Here is a 13,662-nt window from a genome sequence, read left to right as displayed (position 1 = left end):
CACTGTTTGTGTTTTCACTAAACACAAACTGTAAAGCACACACAAGGAGCGTTAAATTTTAAAGTTGCTCTGTTCCCAATAACACCGGTCATAGATGGCAGTAAAGATGGGAACACAACCCTGTGCAAAAATACAGACAAGAACCACTATTACTCGTAATATTTTGGCTCCATATTTTAAGAGAAGGATACGTTGTTACACTTTTTATAACAAGATAAATGATTTTGGACACAAAGTAAATAAGTGCTGTCAGCTCTAGGTACAGATGCTACTAATAAAAAGTCATAATATTGATTTGAAGGGTTGAAAATCCTCTCACACCTGTCTAAACTATTTTGCCATAACAATGTCAACATGTACACTTGTTGCAGATCTCACCATGATTTACTGTATGCTGCGAACAAGTAAATATGAAACATGTGATCCTTGGAGCAATGAAACATTACTCTGGACAGAGATAAAAAACCCTCAGCCTACATACTGTTACACTAAAGTTTTTTGGCATGATTTATAGAATCCTTGCTCGTTTTTCTGTGATTTGCTTACTCAAGTCGTAAAGTAAACATCAAGGCAGGAAGCTGTGTTTCATTTTAGATGTAAACCACAAACATTACCACACCTTATCTGAGTGAAACACCGTATCTATCAGCACAGCATGCTCATCTCTTGGGAAATTACATATCACTCCAAAAAATGAATGTAAAATAAATTGCCAAAATATCCCCTTACACACACAAAATTCAATCATGCAAACACTGTGATTGAGAGTGAGATGGTATTTGAAGCCAAACATGCTGCAGTAAATTAGCCCTAAATAATGAATGAATGGAGCAACACATGTTTGGTAAGGATATCTGATACCTCTCCACGGGCTAGAGCCGGGATCATTTGATCCCTTGCCATTAGGAAAGTCCGTATTTCCTGTAGTCGCTTACCTTCTAATAAATCCAATAGATCAGATATCCGCAAGCTGCCTTATTTCCAAATGCCCCATGACAGTTAACACCACTGACCTAGCAAAAGAGTTTAAGTGAGGATTTCTCAGAGCGAATCGTTCAGGCCCTGTGTTGAATCATATAAACAAATTTACAACACTACATTAGACACTTTGCATGAAACCTTTAGGCATGAAATCAGTGAATGGTATTGCCCAGACTGGAGGACATTCCAGAGGAATTCCTTCCGTTTTGGAAGTGAAGAGTGTGTCTGTAGGGAAAAACCAAAGGAGATGGATAAGATTCCAACCCTGGGGTCCTGTCTGTCCACAATTTGTCCCTCCCCAATCTATTATCTCAAAACCCTGGTGAGACACTACTCTGTGCAACTGCCGGTATGGTAACCAAATACACCACAGCCAGATAATAGAGTTTGCCCTGCCTTTGTTACAGACCCGCTTTATGTTCAATGTTGCCGTTTAATCCTTCCATCTGTGAAGAATAGAGGACATAGCCCACAGCTCCTTAGCTAAGCCATAACTGGAACAGTGTCAGCTAAGGTCTGCTGTTGGACCAAGGGTGAATGGAAGGGTGGGAGAGTGGGGGTAGGAGGTGATACTAGATCTGGTATGGGTGGTGGTGCAACTCTTCTGTATAGAGAAGATGGAAATGGGAAAAACATACAAGTAGGAAACAAACTCAAGCAGCTATTCACAACGGAGAACAAACCATGTAACCAAGACGACGCCACATACAATAAACATGTTGATTGGTTTGTTGATAAGGGGCAACGAAACAAGTAACTCTACACGTGCTGAACAGGGCATGACCCAGCCATGAAACTCTGAATGTGTATGAGCGCCTGCATGTACGAACATATCTGTGTATGTAAGCTAATACCATCCTGAGGTAGGCAGATGGAGGCAATAGGGCATGAAAACAGTGACTGACAGTTCTGAGTGCTCTCACTTGTTTCGCTGTGCCCTGAGGATACAAGGGTACACCCATGCATGCTATGCAGTGACTCCTCTCAAGAGCATTACTGTCCTCTGCCAATGTGGGACATAAATCTATTGTTTTTTCCCCTCAACCCTGAGAAGGCTTTTGTTATGCGGTTATCTCCAGACCAGCCTCAATACAGTTCATTAGCAACAAGGGAAACACAGAGGCCACAGAGCTGCAGGGCAGGCAAACCCAGCCAGCCAGTCTGTCTGTCTGCAAGTCATTGGCACCTAGCCGCTGTAGACTCTCTAAACATACTAACATCACCACTGCAGTGAAGGTGTCCCAGCTCCTTTGTCCGTCTCCACTGAAGAATTCTGGCAAAATGGCCATATAAGGCTGTGGCTACAAGAATGTTTTAATAACACTTTCCACCCAAAACCTGTTGAGTTTTGAGAAAGCACTCTTTCACTTTTTAGTTTTCATCACCGTCCAGGAAAAAGCCTCAGTGTGAACTGCATGACGCTGTCACGGAGCGCAGGAATGGTGCTGTAGTCCATTCAAAACACAGCTGAATATTGATGCTGTGATTTTTAGGGCAAACACGCACATTACATGGAACAGGAGTGACTTAGAGCACACAGGAGGCTCTGGGCTAACACAGCATGGGTTTGAATTGATTAATATAGCACACCCTATTCTAAAACCTTCCAATCAGTCCTACCAGAGCTGTCACAAAGATGAGATTAGGTACAGTTTCAGCCACTAAGTGTGTTGTCACATAAGTTCTTTCAAACTCCTCAGAGCTCTCTTATACACAAACACACAGGCTATCCTGGCTATGATTTCAGAGGCAGTCTTAAGCCTCCCTCATCCCCAGTCAAGAAAGAGCTTTAACTGCTGGTATATACAGCAGTCTGTATTTAGTATGCCTGGCAGAAACCATCCCACTGACGTAACAACTGGACAGAGTCTAAAGAAGAAAATCAGAGCAGGTTTTCTGAGCTGTCTTTCTGTGGCCTAAAGCAGAAATCATTTATTTACCTGAGTCATGCTGATCGAAAAAACCTGAAACACTGCCAGTGAAATCAATATCAACACAAATGCGATGTCTCCCCCTCCCTCTGCTTTCCTTACACAGTTTCTTTGCCTCTCTCACAACCCGCTCGACCCAAAGCTCCTTGTAGGGAGTTAGATAAACCTTCAGAAGTGCAGTGAGTGGAGAGAGGATCCTCAACACTGTATACAGGCAGGAGGAATACCACCAAATAACATCAAGACCCCACAACAGTTTTTTTTGTGTGTTTGTTTTGTTGTTGTTTTAAGAAGAAAAAATCCTTTCAGCTGAACAGTAAACCACAGAAATGCAGTGTAAACACATTTGATGAAGTACTGCAACATATTAAATAGACTAGGTCTGCAATGTGAATATTCTGCTTAAATGTCCCTGGTCACATTAAATCTTGGAGCACCCACACTAACCCTCTCCGTCGACACACTTACAGTATCAAATACTTCCCAAAACTTCTGCCACTCAGCTTCTTACAAACATAATATTACTGTGCCTCCATAGATCTCGGGGGTGAAAATAAAATAAAATATTGATGGATTAGTTTTGATGCTGAAAATCTTTAAATGAAAATAATTTAAAATGCATATTGCATGTTATGGCTCTATTCTATATAAATATGTTATACTGTAGACAAGACTGCTCATACAATTAAGAAAGACATCACTGGTCCCCAGTAAACTGCAATTATTACCAAGAATGGTGAGTCTTAAGAGGAGTTACATACACAACTGTCCAACATCTTCAGCTAAAAAAGTCTTTAAAAAATCCTCTGTATCACCTGTTTTTTTTATTTTGTATTGCCAATGCAGCTATTTTACGAATTTCTTAAAAAGCTAGCATCCTGGAAAGCACTCACACATATGGTTTTGAAGGGTTGCTAGCTAAAGAATGTAAGAAGAGTTTACTGCAGTTGAAGAAATTGTTGAAATTATCAGATGTTAAAATAAATACAGAGGCAGGTTTACAGAAAATAAAGTGACTCTAGGTAAAAAGGCAAATCTTCAAAATGATGTTGTCAAAAATGATGCATCAAATAAAGTTAAAGACAAACAGAAACTCTGTAGAAATTCATGTCCTCTTATAGCAATTAAACTTATACTTGAATTCAGTCTTCGTTGTTTTCATCTTACCTGCACTCTAAACTCCGTCTCCTCTCACACGCAACACATGCCCACTCTCACTGAAAGTTCCCCGACTCACAAAGAAACGCAGTTAAAAGTGTGACACGTGCACAGCGACGTCCCGACCAAAAGAGAAGTGGATGGATAAACTCAATACTTCCCCCAGATATTTCCACTCCCCTTCAATGTTGTTAAACGCACACCAGCGCTCTTGAACTTTCGATGCACTGCGCCGCGTCTCTGTGCTTGCGTGCGTGCGTGCGTGCGTGCGTGCATGCGTATGTGCGTGTTGGACGGCTGGTTAGTCTGTGACCGCTCGCCTCGGGAAAGAGACGGTAAACTCCCTGTTATGTTGCTGCTCCTGGAGGGGTGGGGCCCTCAGCATCTGTACCGCTGCCAGCCAGCCAGGACTGAGTCCAGACCTCTATGGTAACTTCACATCCTCATGTCCTTGACGCTTTTAAAAAGAGCAAAGGTTGATTGTGGCATGTGGACAATTACAGTATAATGAAATAATCCTTCCCTCCCAGCTGTGAATTTCGTTTCAAAGTAGTGGATTCTGATCCACGATCTCTGCAGCACTTCCAAGGTCCATTGGAGGTAGCCTGTCCAACGCAAGTGTCATGCAAACACAATCTGGCATCAGAACAGCAGTTCTCTTTAATGTCTTATAACAGGTTATAATAAGGTTGGACATAATTATATAACATCTTAGGCTGCGTTCAGACTGCCAGCCAAAATCCGATTTTTAGCCCATCCAGATTGGAACTGGATGGCTCTTTTTAAGTCTGAACAGTCCCAAATCACATGAAATCCGATTTTTGCAAAACGGATGGAAACCACCTCCAGGAGGTAGTTTCAGATCGCATTTGGACAGATGCGTCTCAGTCTGAACAGCTCCAAACACTCAGATCGGTTTTGACTGTCCGTGACGTCACTCTCCGCGGCGCTGTCACTGTGTTACAGGTCCCGTATGGTCCCGTGAGCTCCAGTTAAACATCAATTTCCTTCTTATTACTTTTATTTTATGCAAACTACCGTGTTGTCGGCGACAGGAGTGACGGCGACGGCGCGTTCCCAGCTCTGGGGTGCTGGAGTTTCCCGTCTCTGTGGCTGCACAGTGCACACGCACACACACACACGCACACACACACACCAGTCTCTGGTACACGTAGACACACACCGGGCGGGCTGAGGTTGAAACTAGCGGGGTAGTGCGGCTGCAGCACCGGGCAGATCACTGTGCAGCAGCTGATCTGTCCGGTGCTGCAGCCGCCGCGTCCGCGAGGCATCGCCTGTCACATACGGCGGAGCCTCCGCTCCGACGTCGTTGCTACAGCAACCTGTCAGATGGGTCAATAATGTGGCCCAGTCTGAACAGAGCCAAATGCGATTTGGACACTTGCTAAAAACAGTGTGGACAGTCAGCCCTAAAAATCGGATATGAGAAAGAATCAGATTTGAATCAGATATGCCTGCAGTCTGAACGCGGCCTTACAGTCTTTAGTGTGCCAATTTTGAAAATGTCACAGAAATATGATGGATAGGATAAGACAAGACATGATACAATGAGCTCAATAAAACTGACCACTACGAACAATAATACTTTTATACTGGGCGGAGAGCTACATAGTTCTAGTAAATGGGAGTTGCTCATATGGATGTGATCATGAAAATGTGTGTCATGCCTTTGGGATAATCCTCTAATGGTTAATCTAATCTTTTTTGATATGTGGGCATGAATGTCCAGTCAAGGTCCATACTGGTCATCTCTCTGAGTCATGTATTTGCTCCTTTGGGTTTCCCTTAAGTGCTGGTGAGATGAAAGAACGGACAGCTGTATTTGGGTTAAGGCAGCAGATCCAGTAGGGTGGGATGCCTCTGCCGCGTGTCCACGAGACAGAAGCGTGCAGGCTCATTCCCCCAGCTGAGTTGGAAGTAAACATGGCTCTCTTCTATGTAAATCTACACGGAGATATGAGTTGGTCAATTTGAAATCCACATGTTGTTGTTTTTTTTCCATTATTATTTGAACAAAACTTGCAGAAGGGTTGGAGCCAAGTACACACAGAGATCACATTCATTCTAAATGAGAGCTGCAATGTTGGACCCAGAAAAGACAGTTGCAGTGTATCCCACCCTCAATACAAGCTTGGATATTCTTGTTATTGCACTTTAGTGGCAGATAACCTGCTGGGTGGAAATCGTAGCAGATGTGAGTCGGTTAACAGGTTAAAGCAGTGTCCTCCCTCCCTGCTGGGAGATTCAGTGTCAGGGTGTGCACTTCCTCAGGACCACTCCCTCTCTCCCTCACACACACACATACACAGTTAGAGTGATGAGCAGTACTGATGACATAAATTGTGTCAAATACTGAACGTTGTCCAATGTCTATTCCATCCCTGCCCATCCTCCTGAGAGTTGTGCTAAGCCTTGTGCATGCTCCTGTACTTTAGAGAACCAAATCTCCACACTGAAAGCAGAACATAAATCATTTTTATTCTCTGATATGGGGTGAAGGACATGTAAATAAGTCTCAGAATTTCCAGACACATGTTAAAACAATTACTAAAATACATTACGGGTACTTGCTGTTTTTCAGAAATCCATAATGCTGTATTTTTTCATTTTTGTACAAAGATGACAGAAAATGAGGGACATAGAGGTTCTGTGTTCTATTTAATCTTGGGACATAGCTGGTCACAGTGTGCACCCAGCCACAGTGGCACCCACAGTTGTTAAGTAACTATGTGTTTTTCCCCTATTTGTAGGATTTGAACATTTCCGACCTTGCAAACCCGTCGTCATAGTATCAAAAAAGAGAGTGATGCTGACAGCCATGTGCGTCGCTAGCACAAGAACATTGTCTGCTTTTTGTTGTGGCTTAATTGAGAAACTGTTTTTTTGTGGATAGTTCAAGAGAGTTTGGCAATGTTCCCAGAACAGCTGCCAAGTTATTTAGAAATCAGGAGAAAAGACCAAGGACAGCCCAGCCAGTGGTCCAATCTGTCCAATTAGGGGCAGAAGCAGTTCATCGACGCCTGAGTGAGGGACAGAATTGTCGATCATCGGTTGTTCAGCTTCCTTGTAATGACATTTATTCCAAATGAATGCCAATGAATGTTTTGGGTTGAAGAGTCACACAACAGGGAGAAAACTGTGGCTGAGCAATGTGATTATGGTTTGGTTCCAGTTTACTGTTGCCAAATGTGATTTCATTTTAAAGTGAATCTTCAGTCTCTACACAGAAAGTGTATTTGTGTGTACTGATCTGCACAGCATACACTTATATGCTAATTGTGTTTTTCCCAAATGTAAACCCCGTACACAATGGAAGCTTGTTTTATGTTGTTTTTTTTCCATATCCCTATCCCCTGATGTATGGAGTGTGAGTGAACTGAGAGGATTTGCCAATGGAAGACATGATAAAGCAAACCAAAGAATAGGCCCCTAATCCCCAGTCATTTCTACAATGTTGTTATCCAGTTGATCCTCCATTAAGGAGGATCAACCGTTCACTCTGGATGAGGTGGGAAGCTGCACAAATGGGAGATCAGCAGGTATAGTCATGTTTCTTTTTTCATAAGGATATTCCATCTTGGATGGTACTAACAATCCCTCTCCAAAATTGTAATAGCATTGGACAATGCACACTAAAGATCATAAACACTGAAGGAGAGAGAATGTGTTTGAGAGGAGCAGAAATTTCTCTGTAAGGATGCAAAAGCTTCACTCGTTTGCAGGGATCAGTGCTAAACAAATTGAAAACACTTTCAGTGGTACATTATGTGCTTGTGTAGCAGTGCACAGAATGATGTCATCTCAAACCGGTGCTATATATATCTAAAGCTGTACAGAAAAGAAAATTGAATTTGAGCCCACTGTGGGTCTTAACATTAGTGTAATAACTCATCTATCAGACGATGTAGGCCAAACTTTGTGCAAAATTCTATTTTTGATTAAATCCGGGATGAAAGTGTGGTACTTTTTTTTCGCATTTGGATAATGCAGGCACACGGTGATATTGGATCCGTCATCCGTCAATTAAACGTCTGAGACACACACACACACGCCGAGCTCGGTCTCGCCCCAAGTTTTGAATGTCCCGCCCGCTCGATAACGACCAATCAAATTCCTTTTCCTTAATCGGGTAAACTCGTGCGGCAACTCGTGACAACTCGGCGCGACAAACAGGACAAATGGCCATTTCTGTACACCTTTAATAAACGGTTGGATAACCATACCAACGATCAATTTAGGTGTACGACAACTTCTGGCTTCACTCTCTCCTTCCTCTGTACACACTCAAAGTCTTGCGTGATTTCACTACCATATTTTAGATGTACACTCCATCAGTTGACTTATACTTCCATCTATTGGTGATAACCTCACGTAACACCTCAAATTTCAATAACAAGTATCACTCGTCTTCCTCTCCTCTCATTGAAACATATAGGAACATAAGAAAAACCCACATAAAAATACTTTATATAGGCCTAACAGATACCACTCTTTATCAATTGGAAACACATTGCTTATTGTGCCACACTTCGGATGTGTTAGTAGTAGCTAATATCTCACTTCCCTGTGTTTGCTCCACATTCATTGCCTCTTTGTAATGCAACAGTTGGCAGTTGGTAAAACAGTGAAGGTTAAGTTATGGTCTCCAGTCAGATTAAATGCATTTTTTTAATAAACTTGGGCATTAATGTTCCATTAATAGGTTTTTGGTCCTTGGTTGTTTGGAGAAGGAAACAGCTTTTCTTGAATGCTTGTGGTGTTCATGTGGGAGAGGGGCTTGTGCACAGTCACACATGCATAGTGAATGCAGTACAAGCTGTGAGTAATTTTGAGTAATCGTGAAGATCTCCAGTGAGAGGGCAGTCAGCCAGGCTTGGTCACCCAAAGAGCTCCGACTCCACACACACACACACACACACACACACACACACACACACACACACACACACACAGGCCTGCCAACAGACTTGAACTGATTAACTAATCTTGATTACTTGAGCTGCTGACAGGCTAGTAGTGCTCTAAAACAGCTGGAGCCCAGCTAATTATCAATTATTGTTACTTATCGATGATCAGGGATAAGGACTATTAATTAGATTTCAACGAGACATGTCAACAAGCATGGAAGAATGTCGGAGTCTCCCCCCCAAATTTCTAACATACTGTATGCTGAGATGCCATTTTTCTACTGTGCTGTTTATTCCCCTAGTAGCTGATTGCTTTTCAGTGATAAAACCGATCATTAGTTCAAATCAAACACCAAAAAAAAACATACACATGAACATACATACACACACATTCACATGGAATCTAACTTACCTTCTCTTTCCACGACTCCCAGAGAGGTTACAGTAAAACGTTAATGTACCATGAAATGATGGACGACAGCAAACACAATAAAACTATATGGCCAACATTCAAACTGTTGTTCAACATACTCCCAGCTTATGGCTGTGTGCTGGGATGACATCAGCAGTACTGCGTATATCACAGGGCTGTTTTTCAGCCTGTGGGTGTCACTTTGTAACTTATAGATCCAACTGTAGCTCTGCCTCTCTGCAGTGTGAAGTTGGTAACTGACTGCACAACATGAATTTACAGGTGCTCTGCTGAACCGCTGTAAAAGTTCACTGGAGAAACACAATTTTTCATCATTACTTTTCATCAGTCATTGTAAAAGGATTTAAGTAGCTTTTCTACTACTGCTGTGAATGTGCTGCAGTGCCCAGTCACACATGACTTCATCTTTGCTTATTTTCCTCCTCTAACTTCCTGTAAAAACCTTCGTTATATCTCAATAGTTTTGTAACTTTTAAACAAACACTGGCCCTTCTCAGGCGTGAAAAAACATTTTCTGAATAGTCAACCCACTGAGTGTTCTCTTTTTCTCTATCACACACACACACACACACACACACACACACACACACACACACACACACACACACACACACACACACACACACACACACACACACACACACACACACACACACACACACAGCAGCCCAAAGAAAACACCACCAGACTGTATTTCCTTCACAAAATTGGAGGCAAACAACATCACAGTCACACAGTCTAAACAATAAACCCACAACCTAATTAAATGATTTTTTCCAAATACACATATTTCAGAATTCACAAAGCTACTGTATACCGTCAAAAGTTAAACTCTAAACAATACGTGCCCATCAGGCAGCAACGGCAGCAAAAACATACAAGGTAATATGGAGAGCAAACACAAACTCTGAAAAATTTGGGATTTTTTCTCCCCTTCCCGCTAGCTGTATTCTGTTTATTTACATTCTTACTTTAAGTGTGTTGGTGATTGGCAAGTGTCTGAGCGTGGGATTATTTATTTATTTTCTGCAGGAATATACAGCTCTGTGGTTTACTAAAGCAACAAACTTCTGCAGTTGGAGTGAAGTGACCTGAAAGTAGAAAACAGGTGGGATGCATTACAGTAAAACTGGGAGAGGAGAGTGATCAAGACAGTGTGACAGATATATTACAGTAAAGTAAAGTAAAGAAAAAGTAAGTATTACTGTAAAAGAAATTTCAGTACCAAAGATTAAAGCAGGAAAATGTTGTCTTTGTTATCTTGTTAGACACGAAGGATGAGAAAGATTGAACTTAATTAACTACTGAATGCAGTCAAAAAAGAAAAATACTTTCTTTATTTCTCTCAAGGTGTCTCCCCTATCAGATTTTTGGCATCTCAGCTGATACAGAAATGTAACCTGTGGTATATCAGGAGTGATGTTGCAATATATGCCATATAGTCATTTTGTCACTGTTCAGTACTGGATTGTACATATTCTGTACATATTATTTTATTTATTTATTTTACAAATATTGAATCTCTTTTAGTGGCACATGTCTAATGCTCCAAGGGACTGACCCCTATAGCTATTTAGCTAATTCATTTCAGTTGTATGCCTGAGTTTCACTGAATCTCACTCATTAAAAACAAAGCAGGTAAAATCACCATGACTACCTCTGTAGGCAGGCTGACACACAGGTGTTTTAAAATCAGATTATTAGGAACATGTAGGATGTTTGACAGTAAAGGAGATGATAAACCAAATAAAAAAAATGTTAAAAATATCTACATGATGATCATTCTTAAAGCAGAAGTGAGTGATCCGGTCGTTTTCGCTAATGCTGCGTTCCAGGCAGGCTTTTGAAATCGTAAATTACAGCTTCAAGTCACAACTTACGACTTTGTAGCGTTCCAGGCAACCCACTCGTGTTTTTCCGACCTGTTTTACCGGTGAAAGTCACTATAACGGCCACTCGTAACTTCCGACCGGTGAACTCGTACCAGATCGAACTGGTACCACTTCACGGTCGGAAAAATACGAGTTTCCTTGAACGCACCATAACAGTCCTCGTCCCTACGTCGCCACATTCACGGCGTTCCTTGGCTGCACACACAGCCCTGCATGCCGTTCTCTCTCCTCATTGGATAAAAACTGTAGGATACGATAAATGTTTTCTCTTCGGCTCAGAGCAGAGCAGAGGGACTGAGAGACCCGTGTTTCAGTCCAAACACTCTATGTAAGTGATTGCTGTCGGAAGATATAACTATTTAAGACTTATATTAAGACAAATATATCACTCACTTCTGCTTTAATTGGAATAAGATGTTACAGTAGAACTATATTTGGTAATTACAATATAATTTTATTTAAAGCAGAAGTAAGCGATCCGGTCATTTTGGCTAACTTCTTGTCAGCCGATGGAGTTAGCAGTCCCCGCCCTCGTCCCTACGTCACCACATTCACGCGCATCCCTTGGCTGCACACACAGAGAGGGCCGCCCCTTTATGCCGTTCTCTCTCCTCATTGGATAAAGGTTGTAGGATACAAGGAAAGTTTTCTCCTCGGCTTACAGCAGAGCAGAGTGACTGACAGACCCGTGTTTCAGACCAAACACTCTGTATAAGTGATTGCTGTTGGAAGATATAACTATTTAACACTTATATTAACACAAACATTCCACTTACTTCTGCTTTAATCCATATAGGTGTGCTTATTGAAACAGCATTAAAAAAAAAAATTTGCTTATACACATTTTTCATTATCCAACCTAACATTCATATTTGTATGGGTGAGATATGAATCACAGTATAACATTAGTAACCTAGCTTTCAAATATTACTTTTGTGTTTTTATCTTAATTTATAGAAATTCAATTACAATAGCATGTGGTAGGTCCATATTACTGTAAATAGTAGCTGGTGAACAGGGTATTCCACTGTAAACCACAAAGGGATCTTCTTGAAATTATTCTGTATCTGAAATTATAATATGCAGGAAATAACCAGAGGAAACCACAAATGTCTCACTTAGGCTGTGCCAGATGTTTCCAAGTGAAGAACTGCCAATATCAGCATCACTGTCTCCCAAGCATTTATCTGCTCTCTGCAGGAGAGAGGAAGAAAGTACTGATCATGAAGGAAGGAGTGGCTTTCCTAGGAAATGGATGGATGTTATCTTGTGATTCGTGAAAGTTACTGAGTGTTATTCTAAGGAAAATCATCAGCAGATTCTGGTGCAGCAGAAATTCTAACTCACAGATCACGGATGTTAACATGGGCTTCATATTTTGGGGATTTTCGTAATATCACCCCATCCTGACAAAAGAAGCGCTTTTCTCATAGACAAACCGTAGAAATTGTTTGGCATGGCATCCAGACTACATAGTTGAACTGACGTCTGTCTGAGAACCTGATAGACCTTTACATTCCTCTTCGGTGAAATAAACATCTGTGAATCTCATTTGATTAGCCAGTGGTACTTCATAGGAGAGAGAAAAAGAGTGACTGATAGAAGGATAGAGTGTAAATTAAACCCTTGGGGAGGAGGCTGACATGCTGCCTCAGATGGTCTGCGAGTCTTTGAACAAAACACATTTAACAACATCCTCCCTTGTGTCGTTTGTGAGTGTATATGTGTGTGTCTGTCTGATGCGGCACAGCTGCGTACTGTGCCGTTTTATCACGGAGACCTATCCTCCCTCGATCAGTTGTTCTCACTGTGTAAAATAAATCCAAATTCTACAGTCGTGCTTCAGACACAAAACGTTTTCAAGTTGGTGATCCCATTATCTCTCACTGCTAGGTGTTAAAGATAGCAAAACATTTCAAACTTTATCTGTATCTCTTAACTTAAGACTCCTTATGAGGTAGGAATTGAAAAGAATAGCAAACAAGTATGTGTTTTGTGAGATATATGTCAGGATATGTCACACAAACCAGAAGCAGATATAAGGAGGTGGCATAAAAAAGAACACACACAATGTTCCTCATGTCATTATGGTATTCAGCAGTCATGCAGGTTTTTCCACTGGTTATAGAGGGTCAGATGTTGGCAGCAACCACTGACTGACAGAGGAAGCGGAGACAGGAGGCATGTGCACTCAACTTCCTGTCAGTGGGCTTAATTGTTGTGTGCCAGTGGGGATGGTGGATTTTTCTTTCTTATTCACCTACCCACTTTCCATCTCTGCTAGCTTTCTTTTTTTTCTGTTCTTTTTTTTTCTCTACAGCTACATTGTTTACATGTGA

The 13,662-nt window shown here is 41.5% G+C and overlaps 1 protein-coding gene across 1 annotated transcript in view; it reads right to left on the bottom strand.

The window, feature by feature from the left end:
* sema3d (sema domain, immunoglobulin domain (Ig), short basic domain, secreted, (semaphorin) 3D) overlaps window positions 1-4,216 on the bottom strand; it is a 30,065-nt gene extending 25,849 nt beyond the window's left edge. The window contains exon 1 of the mRNA XM_083973203.1: window positions 4,080-4,216. The gene's annotated coding sequence lies outside the window, so the exon portion shown is untranslated. The remainder of the gene's footprint in view (window positions 1-4,079) is intronic.
* Window positions 4,217-13,662: the final 9,446 nt, after the last annotated feature.

Source organism: Trachurus trachurus, assembly GCF_905171665.1.
Source record: "Trachurus trachurus genome assembly, chromosome: 6".
NCBI classification, from domain to species: Eukaryota; Metazoa; Chordata; class Actinopteri; order Carangiformes; family Carangidae; genus Trachurus; species Trachurus trachurus.
The sequence above is the reverse complement of the archived record's forward strand: the minus strand, read 5'-3'. Positions and strand labels throughout refer to the sequence as shown.